Source organism: Ursus maritimus, unplaced genomic scaffold (genome assembly GCF_017311325.1).
Source record: "Ursus maritimus isolate PB19 unplaced genomic scaffold, ASM1731132v1 scaffold_30, whole genome shotgun sequence".
Taxonomy (NCBI): Eukaryota; Metazoa; Chordata; class Mammalia; order Carnivora; family Ursidae; genus Ursus; species Ursus maritimus.
This window is the reverse complement of record NW_024425564.1, coordinates 32385255-32403705: the sequence shown is the minus strand read 5'-3', so window position 1 is coordinate 32403705 and position 18451 is coordinate 32385255. Positions and strand designations below refer to the sequence as shown.

General features: G+C 41.7%; 1 long non-coding RNA gene across 11 annotated transcripts in view; it reads right to left on the bottom strand.

The window, feature by feature from the left end:
• Positions 1-5827: 5827 nt before the first annotated feature.
• LOC103678386 overlaps positions 5828-18451 on the bottom strand; it is a 99547-nt gene continuing 86923 nt past the window's right edge. For all 11 annotated transcript variants that reach the window (XR_005838828.1, XR_005838829.1, XR_005838822.1 and 8 more), the window contains 3 exons: positions 8878-9028; positions 8681-8787; positions 5828-6152 (listed from right to left, as the gene is read on the bottom strand). This is a non-coding gene — a long non-coding RNA (uncharacterized LOC103678386). The remainder of the gene's footprint in view (positions 6153-8680; positions 8788-8877; positions 9029-18451) is intronic.

Below are 18451 nucleotides of genomic sequence, written 5' to 3'. Positions count from 1 at the left end.
AAGGATAAAGCTCTTTTATTTCTTGTCTGACACGATCCAGGTTTCTGAAGGCAAACCCAACTTACACCTTTGGGTATTTCTTTTTTTAAGATTTTATTTTTAAGTAATCTCTACAGCCAACATGGGGCTCAAACCTACAACCCAAGGTCAAGATTCGTATGTTCTACCAACTGAGTCACTCTGACTACTGTAAAGCTGGATCCTGAACACCACCCCCCCCCCATTTTCCCTGTTTGTTTGATTTCTTAAACCTAAACACGGGACTTTATATCTGCCCTTGTCTATTCCTCCTTGTCTGGGTCTATTACTCCAAAACAAAAATACTCATTCTATTTTGATCCTGTCCCAATGTATTAGCTTTCTCCAAGCTTGGTGTGCCCTCAAACATAAAGACATAAGTGAACTAAAATGAAATGACTTCCCATTTGCGCATTTCTGTTAACCCCTTCCCGTGACTGACTGTCCTCTAATCACAAACAACATGTCAGAATAGCCCATTGCAGAATTTGTCAGGAACCAGATTACCAACCCGGACTCTCCCCCCCACGTGTCCTTATCTTTCAGGCGCCGGGCTTTGGGAACCTCACCAGTTCTCTTCAGAACTCCTCAGAGATTCTGGGTCCTGGCTTTTTGACAGCATCTGGAAATTAAATCATCTGAGTCTGAAGACAGGAACTCATTTAAAGCAAAAAGATATTCTTTAAGTCTCTCTCATCTGTCATTGGATCCATATACCCATTTTCGAGTTGAAGACCATTCTTTTGTGAAGACAAAGAAAATCACTGTCAGCGCTGCTTTTGTAGTGTAGTCATTTGTTAATATTCTATCACATGCCCATTGCTTGCATTCTCTCCACTCTAAATATACATTACAGGGTGTTTTTAGTGACTCTTAACATTTTTTGTACATTCATTGGCTTTTTCCTTCTTGACATTATCCACACAGTTCTGGGCCATGTCTCCTAACCCATCCTTGGCCAACAGCCCCTTCCGTATACATCATCTCACTCCAGGAGAACCTCTTCATCCAACTAAACCAAGATTACAATTTGAAGGGTTTATTTTAAGCTTAAAAATCAAGCAAATATCCCAGATCTTTTCACTTTAATTGCTGTAAAGACGGATCTTCAACATCCTCCCACAAACACTTAGGTCAACATAATCAAGAAGGAAGCAATGATCTTTTTCTCCATCATTGTTTATCCTCTCATAATTCTTATCCTGGCTAATGGTGTCACAATCTAACCAGTTACCCCAAGCAGAGACCAGGAGTGATTCCTTGACCCCGTCTCCCCTGATTTTCTGCATTCAACCCTCAGCAAATCCTTCCAGCCATCCTTTGGCATTTCTCTCCATCCATCTCTCTCCCTATCATCTCCACCACTGAATTCACACAACGCCTGTGACATCCACTATCCTGGAATATTGCAATCATCCTTAGGGATATGTCCAATTCCAGATGAATTCCTCCATAAATTCTCCTCCACACTGTCAATATAAAAATCTACTTAACACCCATATTGGTTACAATATCTACAGTGCTCAGAATCCGTAAATGACTCTTCATTGCACACAGGATAAAATTCAAGTTCTTAGCATAGTTAAGCACTTGCTTCTGCTCATCATTGCAACTGCATAGCACCCCTTACTCCCGTCCTGTACCTTCCACTTTTATCTTTACCTTGAATCTTCACCAACATGATATATCTACAGAACATGTCTTCCCATCCTTCAAAAATTAAGTAAACTCCCCTAGGTCTCTTAAATTTTTTATGATCTCACAAAGCTGAATTTGCTACTCCATCCATGGGCCCTGCAGATTCCTCTATTTTACTACTTATTAAACTGTATGACAAGGATTTGTTTGAACTTTTATCTCTTGCCATAGGCTGTACAATCACTGAAGGTAGGATCATGGCTTGATCATATCTGAATCTACTCCTCATACACATATGCCAATGTGGTAGGTAGAATAATGCTCCCCTCTTCCAAAGATATCTATGCCCTAATTCCTAGAACCTGTGAATATGTCGTCTTATGTGACAAAGAAGAATTAAGTTTGCTAATCCTCTGACTTTAAGGAAAATTTTCCTGGGTTATCTAGTATACCCAAAGTAATCACAAGGGTCCTAAAAGTGGAAGAGAGAAGCTGAAGAGAGGGTCAGAGTGATGTATTTGAGGGGGGCGCAGCCTGCACTTGCTGTCCTGGGAGACAGAGGAAGGGCACAAAGTACAGGCATCCAGGTGGATTCCAGCTGCTAGAAAAGGCAAGGACATGGATTACCTTCTGCAGCCTCTAGAGAGGAGCACAGCCCTGCTGACACTTTGACGTTAACCAGTGAGACCTGTGTTGGACTTCTGAGATAATAAGTTCATGTTGTTTGAAGCCACTAAGTTTCAGTTAATTTGTTACAGCAGCCAAAGGAAACTAATACAAGTAGCACTTGCAACGGAGTTGGTTTCAGACCAGTTTGCGGTGAATGCTTGTCCTCTAAATCTCAGCTCAGTAGACATAATCAGTTCTGAATATAGTTAAGGATCCTCTCAGACTTCAAAGAATACTCTGGTGTTTGTCCTAATGGAGACATATCCCCCAAAGGCACTACTGCTCTTCCAGGCCCTATCTTTTCTGGAGAAATAAGAAGCAGTCCCCTAGGCTCTGGGATGTTCCTGATTGGGTGTCATTCTTCAAGGTACCACCGTCATTGGTAGTTACCTGGATCCCCTACCAGGTGGAGAGTGAAGAACCATTTCTGATTAAAATTTGCTTTCTTGTCCTTAGGGAGCACTTCTTAAGAAAATATATTTACCTTAAAATAAATATTCCCTTCATCTTCTCAAGCTGGAATTTTTCACATTGAAGTGACCTGATGGAGCTTTATATACGTCTTTTACTTGTCTCTCCACTGTCATACTGTACTCTCTGGGACCTGAGACCAGCATGGCAGCATCAGTCCACTGGGATTCCCCAGAGGGTCCACAAGAAAGGAGGAGACCAATGGTTAATTTGGGAAGAAATTACTGTGTTTGTGCTCTTGGCTTTGTTCTCTGCTGCACAGAGAAAAAATCATTTGTGAAAATGAAGACAATCAATAAGAAATGGAAACTGCTGAATGTGTCTAGTCCCTAGTCTGAGACCCTCAGCTCCCCCAGGCTCTGGGGTCCATGTGAGTGAGGTTCTCACTCCTAACCTTCTGCAGCCTGAATTTTGTGACTAGCCATGATCTTGTAGTCAAATCTCCTACCTTTGTTAAATCACTTTAAGTTGGGTTTATGACTCTTGCAACGAAGAGAGTCCTGGCAAAGAGAACCATCATCAAATAAGTCAGGGTAATAATAAAAAAAAAAAAATTCAAGTAATTCACAAAACTTGGGTCACAAGACCCCAAATATGGCTGAAGATGAAACCACTTCATATAATGGTGAAGTAGCATGACCTCTACCTGAGCAAGGACTCTTGGGTTCATTGCTGGAATGGTCTGGAAGGTCTTCAAAGCAAGCTAATGCACACTTTCAACTGTTGTAGGCTACATAACTAGGCTTCCTTAGCCTGCAGCACTGGTTCTCAAAGAGTGGGCCCTAGACCAGCAGTATCACCCGGAAACACACTAACAACGAACATTCTCCAGCCCCACCCAGGACCTGTTTCATAAGAAATTCGGGGAGTGGGTTTAGTACTCAGGTTTAACAAGTTCTTCACGTGATTCTAATGCCTTCGAAAATTTAAGACCCACTAACCCACATGCTTGTTTTTATGGGTTGGTTTGGAGTGTGTTTTTCGTTTTCTTTTTTTTTTTTTATTTCATTTTATTTGAAATACTAATACATGATGTATGATGAATTCATAAAATATCAATCCATCTTGTTGCAGAACACTTAAATCTCCACCCAAGAGCCCAGAAAACATCAACAACATAAACATCACAAGTTGGTAAATTGATTTCAGGTGAATTTTGTGCCTAACTTGGGTAATTTTCAGCCTGGTATAGTATATACTTTGTATTATGGAGCAAAAGTATTTTAAAGATTAAATTACTACCAACATTAAATATACATACATAACTTTTTTAGTTAGATTATGGAAAACCAGGTATTTTTTTTGGCAGGTAGATCTCACATCAACTTTATGCTCTCTTATAAATCTCATTGCAGTTTTCGTTTTTCATTTTCTTTGAACTTCTTAGGATTGAAAAAGGAAACATATATTCCATGACTCGAGTTCACTACATGAAAGAATACTCTATATTGAGCTTATATTTCTGGGAGAGGTAGCTCTTCGCATTTCCCAGTTGTGTTGAGAATTCTTGGCTCTGGTTACCCAAATTTTCAATGTGGCTGACTGCTGAACCCCACTACCCCAGTGGGGGGCACTCATTATAAGAGGCTTGTGAAGTGGGCATGACACTTCCAAAATTTCTAGGGAGAATAGTGTTTGCTTTGCTTCTGGCTAGAGACTTAATTTGTTACTTAGCTCTGCACTAACTTCATGGATCTACAACCCGGGGTAGAAAGAGAGTAAGTGATTACTCTCGGTGAAATGGACAAATATACCAGAATAAGAAATCCTGTTAAAATGTTGGATGTATTCCCCAAGGCAAGCGAGGCTATAATTATCATAATATACTACCTTCCTCGTATTGCTGTGAAGTATAAAACACAGCAACGTACCTACCTTTAATTAGCTGCATTTAGTATTTTTTATGGCCACAGAACATGGTACTCAGATTATCATATATTAGCATATAATTTGCATACACACCTCAAGGTATTTGGTTTTATTGCTATTACCTTTTGTGGCCCTATTTCAGTAATGACTCTAATGGAATATAAAAAAAAAGGGGGGAGAGATTTCTGACTCAATTTGCTTTACAATCTTGGGAGTTTTACAATGGAAAGTTCAAAGTTTAACATAAAATTCTTCAAAAAAAACTTTTCTGTGTTTTCTTATTTTAGTCAATTGGCCTAGGTGTTTATCTGGCAAATCCCTGATAGGCGCCCCAATGAAAGCATTGACTTTCTTTCTGAGCTCAGTAAAGATATATTTTATAAGTAAGTCTTGGGGTATAAATTGTTTCATGTTTGCTTAAAAGAAAATTGCACACACACCATTTAATGAATCTTACCAGTCTATCAGCAGCTAAAGGCCCAGAGAAGGAAAAACAGCAGCTGCAGCTAGAGAATTTGGAGAAAGGTCAGAGGTCAGTGCCTGCATCTGCATTCACGGGGAGACAGAGAGGAAAAATAAAGGGTCTCTCTTTGTTGCAAGTCAGCACTATTTTAGAAAGTGCAGATACTGACTTAATTATCAATGTTCCCTTTTGCTCTGGGGGGCTGCGGCGGACTATAAATCAATACCTAAGGTCACATTGCTAAAAGCATGAAAAAAAAATGTCTTTCTCGCACTTGGGAGCATTGTTTTGTGCTTCGTTCTCGGCGTTACCCAGTGCTTGATATCAGATAGAAACAGGGAGCTGGAGTCTTTACAGAAGGAATCAGAATTATGAACACCAATGTGTAAAGCAGGCCTTTTGAACTCCAGGCAACTGTTCAACTGTGGCCAATCTCCCATCATTCCTTGATTGTTTGTTGTTGATTAGTTTGTTTTTAATCCCTCCACCCAATCCTTGAGCCTAATTGCGTAAATAAATATTACTGCGAATGATGAGCCAATGTGGAAGTCAAGCAAACCAATTTTTTTTCAACGCAAAAATATTTTCAATGTGATGTGTTTGTGACTGCTTATACATTTGTATTCGCCTTTCTGTCGATATGCTATGAAAATCCCTGCATCTGATTTTGATAAACAGAAGAATGTCACTATGTTTGTGAAAAGCGGGTGCTAGCCCCTTTATTGACAACCGTTTTTGTTAACCTAAAGAGACTACACTCCCGGGAAGAAAGCATGACATTTGTAATTTACAAAAGTAAAAATAGCCATCTCAAGGTAGGACAGTCTTAAAATAACTCATTTTGATGGTTAAAAAGAGCCCAAAGGGAATCCTTTCATGATTTGTATGTATCAAAGAGACTCGTTGGGATGTAGTTGAGGCTTGGCTCTGACCATCTTCGCATGGGATGGTCCCATCAGGCTTCTGACTATTTCAGTAACCGCGGCTGCCATTGTGGATCAGATCAACCATACAGCAGGGCCATCTGGTAAGACAAACAAAATCACTACATTGACTTTGCTGGAGGGACAATAAATAGATAGAACGTCTTTAAATATTCTACACATTGGGAGTGACTATAATGGTTCAATTTTCAATGTGTACTTTGGGCCTTAAATAGTTTTTGGAAGTAGGTAAGGTGCAAATGAGGGATATATGAAAATAATTCAATAATTTCTGCAAACTGAACCCCATTTCTCTATGTTTTTCTTCACGTTAAAAAAATGTTTAATGCTGATACTTGTTTTAAAGCTGTTTAATTTGGCCCACATTTCTATTTTACTTGTACCGTGTAGACTGGGTCCTTATGGAAAGTACATTCTTCTCAAGATATCCAATTTAAATAATACAAGATGTCTCAATGTCATCTTATCGTGATTATGCTGAATCATACATTTTGAGCAAGACTATCCCTTAGAAGTCATCTGGTTGAATCTCCTTCTTAACTCATGAAAAAAGAGCCCACGCCATGTTGCTGTGAGGACCCGGCTGAAAAGAATACGACGATTTAGTAACATTTGTTTGCAGGGGAACTTTCCAATAAGTCAGAGGCACTACTCAATGCCTTGCGCAGTTTGGCAAGTGTTTACTTACCTAATTATCTCTACCAATAGTCCCCCCGATCATGCAAAATCTGCTGCCTTTCCCAGAGCAGACAAAAGGACATTTAACTGAACGTGAAATGGCAGCACACAGCAGCAACTTGCATTTTCCCGGCCATGGCCGTCAGAGAAACGTGAAGTTAAAAGACAAGTTTCGTTTGCTATCCTCTCATGAAAATGGGAAATAGATGGGAAAGGCTGTTTGTTCTGTTGCCACAGAGAATTCTCCAGAATGAACACACATATTATTATAACCACTCAGCTTATAAAACCCAAGTCATCATGGAAGGTAGTGTCTCCCGTAAATAGTGAGGGCAATCTGCCTTGGCATCTAGCTACCCGTCCTGCCTTGAGGGGTCCATTGAGCACAATGTACATTCCATCGGCCAGAGCCTGCCAGCATAGAATGTCTCTCTAGGGGTTCACTATTACCCTATCTGAATGCTGAGAAGATGCTCATAATTGCTTATTATGACATTAGGCAAGAGAATTTGAGTCCCATTTGATTGTAATGAGTTTGTGGAGTCTCTGCCTTTTGCGGGTCCAATCACATACAGAACTGAACCAAAGGCGTCTATACTGAAACAGAATTACACTTGAACCGTTGTGCATGAGGCTTGGCCCTCCGGCATTTAAAATTGTTTCTATTACTTTCCACAGTGTGCTGATGGGAACAAAAAACAGTATCAATTATAAAATCCTTCAGCAGAGACACCTAAACTTCTTTCCAAGCTGGAATTTATTTCCCCCAGGTTACCCCTGAAATAATTCAAATTTACCATCTCCAGATAAGCCAATTAAATGGTTTAAAAAAAGATAAAATTCTTTAAAATTATGTATGAAGTAAATGGTAGAACCAATCAGTTTTACACATAGCAGAAGACTAAATAAAAGGAAGTAAATCTGTATGTTATGAGCAGGTGTGTACAATGAAAACACCAATTTAGAACAAGGCGAAACACCTCTGTGTTTGTTTGAGTAAGGGAAGTGTTTAAGAAATTGCCAGTAAACAACCTCGATCCTATTTTTACAAGACGGAAAGTCAAAGAAGGCCTATTAAGTTAACACAGAATCGGCTACAATAAGAGGGGCAAAAAGAGTAACACGATCGAATTTGATTTCTAAGTGGAAAAAACTAGGAACCCTTTGAAGTGCTTAGGATTTCATCATTCTGCACTTTGATAAAGCATTGGTGTTTCCCATTTGCTCACAGTAGTATCCAGATGGCTGAAGGAGGAAACAACAATGAATTGGATTCTAATGGAAAGCTCACTGAGACCCCAGGGCTTTCCATTCAAGGCTACAGCTGAAACTGTCTACAACGTGGAAGCCCAGTGGGTAGGTGGCACAGGGCGACAACCAGCGATCTGCACGGGTACCGTCGTGATCCGCAAGTTTGCGGGCAGAAACCGCATTCATTGCTCGCCCAACAGAAGTGGGCTTTTTCTTTTTTTTTCATCATACATTTCAAAATGCTGTGTGGCTATTCTGAAAATGACACTAAGTTCCCTGAATCTCAAACTGGCTCTGAGTTATATTCAGTAAATATCTGATTGCCATAAAGGAAAGCGGTGAGTTGGGGGGTTCTCTTTTTCAGAGAACTCGAGCAAGTATTTTTAAAAGAACACACCACATGTGTTTCTCCCTCTCTCTCCTCCAAATGCTCCCAGGTCATTTCACTCTCCAGCGGTGTGGCGAGGTGTTAAGAGTACAGTAAGTGAACCAGAAATGGACTAAAGCTCTCACTTTTTATCTGTCACCCATTGAATGGGGGGCCTTCAGCAAACCCTTCAATCTCTTGAGGTGGCTGGACTCACACATGTACGAAGCACCTTGGTTCAGCTTCCGAGTTGGACCACGTCATCAGGCTAGCTTTGGGATGTTCGGGGGAATAAATTGCAAAGACACTTACCTATCATCTCTTTATTTCTCAAAAGAAACTAACAGTGACTTAAGCCAGCCAGCATCTTCTCAGTATCTATTGAGTACCAAGTGTTTGCCAGGCAGGGAGCTGAAATGCTAGAAAGACAGAAATGAGTAAATGAAACTAACATACAGGAGTTTAAACTCTGGCCAGGGAACCCCCCTCACCTTTCTCCCAAGAATTACCTAACGAGCTCTTGTGTAGGCAAAGGGCCTTCTCCACTGACTGGTCATGAACTTGGCAAGCCCACGGACATCTTCACACTTCAGCTTTCTGGCCAGCACAATGGGAATAATCGCAGCATCTAGGTCATACAGTTGCTGTGCAGCTTGAATACTGGAATACAAATAAAATAATGAGTGTCAGGGGCGCCTGGGTGGCTCAGTCGCTTAGCGTCTGCCTTTGGCTCAGGTCTTGATCCTGGGGTCCTGGGCTCGAGTCCTGCATCCGGGTCCTTGCTCAATGGGGAGTCTGCTTCTCTGTCTGCCTGCTGCTCACCCTGCTTGTTCTCTCTCTCTCTCTGACAAATAAATAAGTAAAATCTTAAAAAAAAAAAAAGAGTGTCAGCCTGACAGGCAGTCAGCATTAAATACATGTTAAATATTAATTATTGTTATAATAAGAAAGATAGGAGTGAATTGTTCAAATGATGTAAAGAGGAATACGTAAATCACCCTTTACTGATATAAAGGGATTTATGTATTCTGATGGTGTAAATGGGATAATGAGAATTGTTATGGGCTGAATTGTGCCCCCCTCCCCAGATCACATGTGAAAGCCTTAACGCTCAGTATTTCCGAACAGGACTGCATTTAGAGATAGGACCTTTAAAGAGCTCATCAAGGTCACACGAGGTCTTCTAGATGGGTCCTCATCTGATCTGAGGGAATCTGGACACAACAAAAAGACCACGTGAGGACACAGGGACAAGGTGACCCTCTGCACACCGAAGGGAGGGGCCTCAGGAGAAACCAAGCCTGTCAACACCCTGATCTTGTACTTTCTACCTGTAGAAACTGGGAGAGACTTATGCTCTGTTGTCTGAGCCCCCACTCTGCAGTATTTGGTCACGGCAGCCTGAGCCGACCAAGGCAGAATGACAGTCTGTTAAATAATATAAACCCATGTTGACACAACAAGGATTAAAAAGATAGACACATGGCCTCTTCAATATATTAACTCCCGAGTGCATGTACTTTTTCAAGCTCGTGTTTTTCAATAAGAATAATGTGTGCACACAATAAAGAAATATTCAAACCACCGAAGAGGATAAAAAAGTATAAAAAGAAGCTTCCCTTCCTTACTTCTATTGGAAAGGGATCCCCACATCAGGCTCCTCCGCTATGAGCCTGCTTCTTCCTCTCCCACTCCCCCTGCTTGTGTTCCCTCTCTCGCTGGCTGTCTCTATCTCTGTCAAATAAATAAATAAAATCTTTATAAAAAAAATAAATAAAATGTCTTGTTCTGATAGTCTTTCATTATAACTGGGCTTTTGCCTTTTAATTTTACAGATAACTTTGACCTTTTTGGACTAAAGTCCTTTTTGAACAGACATATGAAAAATGATCTTCATTTGTCATTTTCTACATTTACTTTACCGTATATTATTGGTAAAAATATATCCAACATGAATTTTGCACGTTTTTAAGATTTTCAATTCTTTAGATCAATTCTTTACTATCACTAAAACATAAATTATGTGAAAATCTTGATTAAAACCATAATTAGTGGGACGCCTGGGTGGCTCAGTCAGTTAAGCGTCTGCCTTTGGCTCAGATCATGATCCCAGAGTCCTGGGATCGAGCCCCATATCAGGCTCCCTGCTCAGTGGGGAATGTGCTTCTCCCTCACCCTCTGCCCCTCCCCCACTTATTCTCTCTCTCTCTCTCTCTCTCTGATAAATAAATACTTTTTAAAAAACATAAGTAGTGATTTTGCTAAGATGAATATTACAGAATATATAAGAAGCTATATATTTTGTGTCTTTATTTTCTTAACCATCCTAACATAATCAGACTGTATTAGAATACCCAGACATGCACAATAATATGATTTAGGGTTTTTTTACTATTTTTCTGTTTTCATTCATATATATATATATATATACTTCTTCTAAGTAGGTTAGAACCACTGTGAAACCCAATGTGGGGCCCAACTCATGACCCTGAGATTAAGACCTAAGCTGAGATCAAAGTCGGACACTCAACCAAATGAGCCACCCAGGTGCCCCTGACTTCATTCATGTTAAAAAAAAAAAACCCATAACGTTACATGTTGTGGTGCTATTTTGTCAACAAAAGGCATACATGTCACAAGATATCTTCTGTTCATCAGTTTGTTGAATTGATTTTTACCCTTGTACTGTATTTAGCTATATTAACATGAGATTCCACATGTACTCTTGCCCCAAGCCCTGGTTCCTGAAACATCGGAAGCAAGGGAAGAGCATGGTGAACATGGCACTTGAGAAAGCTCACTGGGCTGCACACAGTAAGACCAGTTAGGAGGCTGAGCTTCCTCTGGGTGAGTAATGTTTCCACCTTGAGCCTGAACTTCTGAGTCAACCTCATTCACTTTGGTCCTTAGCATATCACTGGGGAGGTGAGTTGAGCCCTGCCGTTGTAGGTTTCCGGGCCAGCAAGTTCTTGGCTGCAGGCCTATCCATTTTCAGACCACGCATTTGTTTGTTTGTTTGTTTGTTTGTTTGTTTGTTTTTTAGAGAGAGGGCATGTGCACATGCGAGCAGGAAGGTAGGGTGGAGTGGAGAGGTGATGGGAGGAGGCAGAGGGTGAGGGGGAATCCCAAGCAGTCTGCACGTCCAGCATGGAGGCCATTATGGGGCTTGATCTCACCCCCCTGAGATCATGACTGAGTTGAAATCAAGAGTCGGAGGCTGAACCCACTGAGCCACCCAGGTGCCCCTCAGACCAGGCATTTCTGACAGCTCAGCCACGAGTGTGGCCGGAGAGGCAAAAGCCACCAGGAACCTTGAGGCCTAAGCTCTGGAATTCACCCAGTGTCATTTTTCTGCTGGTGAAAGCAACTCACAGGTTTGGCCCATGTTCCAAGGGTAGGTCGACAGACTCCCTGCTTTCTGGAAGGGTCAAGGAACAGCGTCAAATACATAAGAAGACATACAAAGGATGAGAGATTGTTGGCAAACTACCACAAAGACCTATTTTGTAACATTATCTGAATTTCACAGAAGGTCATATAGCTTCTCGGGGCCCTCGCCTCTTCTAATTGTGTGCCCCCACACAGGTACTCTGAGAGGAACCCGCAGCTGAAACGAAAATAGTCTACGCTAGAGATAGACCCCAAATCTGAAATGATCACCCATTATTTGTGCGTCCCTTGGCCGAGTTTTAATTTAAAATGTCATGAATTATAAACAGCCAGTACTTGACAAGGAGCCAAAAATAATGTTTTCTGTATTTCTCCCAAGTTTTGCTAGATGTGCCTCAACTGCTAGTTCTTCCTTTGTGCTGCTAGGCCACTCTGTAATCCATCAGTATCCAGATAACACGCTGCACTGGGGTTAGTCTCCTGCTCATCGCTGCGAATCACCAAAGTTTGGCCATATGGGAATCGTTGGTAGGAAAAAAAAGAAAAAAAAAAAAACACCAAAAATGTTAAGCAGTGATTTCACTCGTTTATATCTCTGTCCCACACAGGCACACGTAGCTCATTTGATGTGCCCGTTACCAAGAGACTGAACCCCATTATGTCTCAGCTGACACAGCTTTTTTTATGTGGTGGGGTTGGTGGGGGGAGGAGTTGCTTCTCTCCATTAGTTGAGTTGCAAGTTTAAAATGAGAATTCACCCTCTATTAGGGCTACAAGATTTGGGGGAGAAAAATTTAGATAAAATATACTTACACTAAAAAATTATTTGTTTTCTATCTGAAACTCAAATTTAACTAGGCATGGTGTCCCTATCTGGACCCCTACCCTCTATGAGCTTGAAGATAAAAGATTTTTTTTTTCTTTTCTTCTTTTTAAATGTTACTTCTCTACTGCCCAAGACTCTCCTGGTTTTAGTCTTGAAATTCCCACATCCGGGGGGGGGAAAAGGGAACCCTCTAACACTGTTGGTGGGAATATAAGCTTGTAGAGCCACTCTGGAAAACAGTATGGAGTTTCCTCAAGATGTTAAAAATAGAGCTACCTTACGACCCAGTAATTGCACTACTAGGTATTTACCTCAAAGATACAGATGTAGTGAAAAGAAGGGGCATTTGCACCCCAATGTTCATAGCAGCAATGTCCATGATAGCCAATGTCCATGGAAGGAATTGAGATGTCCTTCAACAGATGAATGGATAAAAAAGATGTGGTTCATATATACAATGGAATATTACTCAGCCATCAGAAAGCATGAATACCTACCATGTGCATTGACATGGATGGAACTGGAAGGGATATGCTAAGTCAATAAGTCAAGCAGAGAAAGACAATTATCATATGGTTTCACATATATGTGGAACATAAGGAATAGCGTGGAAGACCACAGGGGAGGACAGGGAAAACTGAATGGGGAGAAATCAGAGAGGGAGACAAACCATGAGGGACTCTGGACTCTGGAACCAAACTGAGGGTTATGGAGGGAGGGGAATGGGATGATGGGGTAACCGGGTGATGGGTATTAAGGAAGGCACGTGATATGATGAGCACTGGGTGTTATACGCAACTAATGAATCGTTGAAGACTACATCAAAAACTAATGATGTCCTATATGCTGGCTAATTGAACATAATAATAAAAAAATAATTTAAAACAAAAGTCCCACATCCAGGGAACCCCACCCCATAGTCCGAGGCAAATGGATGGTCAGTGGCTTGTCATCTATCTGATAAACTCTGACTCTTCAAAGACAATGCCTGAATTTCCACGATTATCATTTTTTGTAACCCTCCCATATTAGCCCCGTGTCAGACACTTAGTACATACCTGGTAAATGCTTCTTGAATGAATGAATGAATGAATGAGTGAATGAGTGAGTGTAAACGGAAGAGAAGGGTCCCTGGAGGGCAGAGCAAAGGCAGGGAAGGGGGGGAAGGACATCTCAAGAGCTGAAATCCACTGCCGGTCTTCCACAGAGCAGAGTGATGGGAGCGGTTAGTCAGGGGCACAGAGCAGAGGCTTCAAACTCGCTGTGCCCCTGAATCCTCTAGAAAGCTTTTAAAAAATACCGACACTTGGGCTCCACCAATCGAATGAAGTCTCTAGCCATACAGCCCTGTCATCGTATTTTTTCAAAAGCTCCCCCTGGGGTATTTCTCAAGTGCAGCCAGGGTTCAGAATCAAAACACCCTGCAGTGAAAAGATTCTGGAAAAAAACGAGCCATAAAGAGAAAAGATGCTAAGAGGTGGTGCGATTCCAACACACTTCTCCAATAACCTCACTTGGGTGAGTTTCTTATTTTTATGGTTGTCCCCGCTGCCGCTCTGGACACATAATTATCCTCTCAATGATGCAAGTTCATGACTAATTTCTGGAGAGGAGAAGCGGGCGGTCAGAGGGACGTGGTGGCTGAACGTTCCTGGATCGAATGGGTATGGCGAATCTGTCTTCCAAGAGTTGTTTGGAAAAATAAATAGCGTCCAAGGCCAGGTAGAGAAAATAGTGAACGTTAGCAGTTTTGTTAACATATCCAGGAAATAGACTTGCTACCGGCAGGCTGAATGTATGTGTGCCACACATGACCTTCGAAACCATTGATCTTAAAGGTTATAAACAATACCCAACTGACCCATTGGTCTGTGTCCTCGGATTAAGAGATCCTGCCGTGGATATACCCCTTTGTACTGCACTGCTGCCGATAAGGAAGACTACTTTAAAAATATATATATTGAACCAGGTTATATGTGATCATTAATCACAGACTCTCCCCAGGACTGCCGTCATAAATACTGCATCTGCATAAAATTCCCTGCTGAAATTGCCTTGCTGTCTCTTCAACCTCTATGACAAAGCAGACACACTTGGAGGAAAGAGGAATTGAAAAGTCACCGAGAAAGGAACAAAGAACAGGAAATGTGCTGCCTTCTACGTTGTATTTTAAATTATTAAATTTTTAAAAAAGAATATCATTTTTTAAGATTACTTTAGATGGTATTCAAAATTACTCAAAATTACATTTAAACATGCTAGCCCTTTGCTTCAGAGCAAAGCACGATGGTAAACATGATGTTTTACCTTAATCTTTTATATTTTTGGTATTTATTACCAAGTATGTCTTCTTCATGGGGCAATTCCTTATTTCGTGGTGCCAGAGACTTACACAAAATGACGAATACAAAATTAAGTACGGAGCCCGGGGAGCGATCCTGAAGTGGAGACTTCAGTAATATCTCGGTAAATTTGCTCTGGACCGCCCAGCTTCATATTCGGGGATGTAAATGATACTTCTTTCCTCCTGGTTGTTGTTTTTAAAAATGACGTCAAATCATATAGGCATACAAATTCCAATAACACAGAGTTGCACAAACGAAAATGGAAAGGCTTTTTTTCCCTGCCCCTCAGGTCAGTCACTCTCCAAAGGTTACTGCTTTCAGCATTTAATACGTGAGATGTACCCATTTCTAAGAAGTGCTTTCAAATAGCTAGCTCTTTAAGGTTTATTTTCTCTCCAGGCTCTCACATAAATGTATGTTTTCTCAAGTGCTCAGATAAGTACATATATGCTGTCAGCTTTTGATTATCAAAGACTGCTTGTTTCAATATGTGGGTGCTCAGGTCGTTCCCTTCTCTTATCTTCTCCTTCAAGTGCGCACTTGATTTGGGGAAAATAGGTCTGTTACTACCAGTAACCAATGGGAACATGAACAACTCAGGAGTCATACCTTGGTTTGAATCCCTGCTCTGCAATTTAATAATTATATGACTTAATTATTAACACTATGTAACTATTTCGAATTCTATGGAAGAGTTTTGAGGTTCAAGATCAAGATAATGATGATAATTGGCTAATGGGGTTGTTGCAAAGATTAAATAAGATAGTCCTCGCAACCAGCTCAGCACCGTCCTGGAATATCACATACGCAAAATATGAAAAAAATATCACATCAACTTCAAGTTCATCGTTTTCTTTACTGGCATCACTTTCATTATCAGTGGTGGCTACAGAAAGGGGGGTTATAAGAAATTAAATATCATTTTCACTGCTTATTCGTAACTTGGTAGATTTTTTTGGTGGAAGAGGGTGAAATTATGGACTATGGTGAAATGTGGGGTGCCCTGTGGAAAACGGTGTTCCAAGTAACCTCCATGTACACCAACGTGTATGCTGTCCCAGGGGTCACAGAGCAGAGAGGCTCAGAGACCAAATTATCACCCAGCTCGTTACATCAACGTAAAGCATACAGAGGGAGCAAAGAGAAGTATTGGGGTGTTCATCATCATGTGGTGGTGTGCAAGTGGGACAGAGGGACCTGAACCTGAACCGTGGGCGTGCAATGTCCATACGCCTGTCTCTCTACGACATCAGCCTGCCCTGTGGATGTTGCCATGGCAAGGAGCAGAGCAGGCCTCTGAGCCAGGGGGTTCNNNGATGGGAGGCGCCCGGAGCCAACACACACGTGCACTTTCCAAAAGACACAGGGCAAGTCCATCTGGCCAGTCGCTATAACTTGCCAATTAGCCCGACGAGCAACTATGATTTATCTGCCTCTCTCAGGCAGGGGACACACGGAGCCAGGATGAGTGTCCACCCATGGGTGGATGATTTAAGCCTGGTGAATACAGACTGCCTCCTCGGCCCTTCATCCCTTCTCATCCATCTTTAGCACCTCTGGCTCTACTCACCTCGCCTCTGCCCAACGTGTGTCCCAAAGTATTTTCTCCTCTACCTCATTTACCTATCCGCTTTTTAGTTTTAGTTTTCCACAGAAGAGTGGAATCTTCTGACGTCACAGAGACAACACTCTTTAGACAGGATTTATACTCCTTGTGGTAGAGTGGAGTTGAAATAAGTCTGCTCTCAAGCCAGGTCACCAGGATGCACATTCCAGCCCACCACATACTGGCTGGTAAACATGGGTAAGTTAATCTTCCTGCACCCCAGTTTCCTTCTCTGCAAAATGGGGGTGATGATGACTCCAACGGTAGCTACCTGATAAGCCTGTTGTGTTGCTTAAACGCATTATAAGCTTCAGAGTTCAGAACACTGCCTGGTACTTAGGAAGGACTCAATATGTATCAGCTCATATGATTTTTAGCCCTTTGGACAGTGTGCTCTTGGCTGGAAGCCTGACCTAGGGGATTGGCAGGAGAGGTCAATGTGTTTATGGCCGGAGAAAGCAAGTCTTTCCATTGGCAGAGTGCCTGCAACTTACAAAGAACATCAAAGTAAATGATCGTTTTAAGACTTGAAAACAACTCTGTTAAGCAGGTAACATGACCCCCATTTCATCGATCGTGAATCTCAAATTCAGGGTATGAAATGGCTGACTCACAGGCACACATTTATTAGGTCATGACCGGAACCCAGACCTTCTGACTGTGCGGCCGGAACGCTCTCCTGCTTGAAGATGAAAGACCTCACCTCCCACCACCTCCTTCCACCACACGCTTAGACTAAAGTATGAAAACTCTCCCTATGGTCAAAGGGAAGGTTTGAAAATGGCTTCTCCTCAACGGCTAGTGATTAAGTCACACCATCGTATAAATGGCCTGTAACCGATCAGCTCTGATTGTGTCCTGGGGTGAAGTATTCGTGGTTGAGACAGTTGGGGAGGTTAGAAGATGTGTCGAGGACGGATCCCAGAAAAGGCGGGCTGGTTTCACCATCTGGCCTAGGATTGCTAAAAATGAGTTTCTGTACGACACGTATAAATCTGTCTCAGTAAAATCTATGGTACCATGTGCTGTCATATTTAGTACCTCATTGTAATTCAATCTCTCTATTCAAAAACTCGTCTAACAATGTAAACAAAATACAGACACAAAGGAGAAAATATTTACATATCTCATGAAAATATCTGCACAAATATAAGTGTAGGCCTGGGGAAAACCTCCAGAGTTCACCTGGTCTCTCCTCTTGCTCTCTGTGGAGGAACTGTATTGAGCCAAGTGCATTCAGCGGGCAAAATACATTAATATAAAGAAATGCCAAGAGGTCAAAGAAAACCATGTGACAGGAAATAAAATGACTATTGACAGAGGACAGAATCCTATTGCCACACACACGCGTATCTGCAAACACATGCACATACACTCATGCACACACCCAACACACACATGGCACAGACATACACACAAACACGTGCACATACAAACACATGCACATACCCCAATGCACACACATACACAAACACACACGTGCACACATACACACATGTACGCCAACACAGACACACATATCTTCAAACATGTGCACACACATGCACACACACCCAACACACGCATGCACACACACATACACAAACGTGTACATACAAACACACACATACCCCAATGCACACACATACACAAACACACACATGCACACACACAAACACACATGTACTCCAACATGCACATGCACACACACATGTGCATATCAGCACACACACATATACACAAACACATGCACATACAAACACACGTACACACCCCAAAGCACGCACACACACACATACACACACAGCAAAGTGAAATTAAACTAGCTGTCAAACCATGCTTCTGCTCTCTCACATTTAGCCAGCCTGGGAGGTGGCACCATATCCGAAAGATCTTCTTTTCTTACAGAGAGCACTCTTTCAAATGCCCTGGTGAAT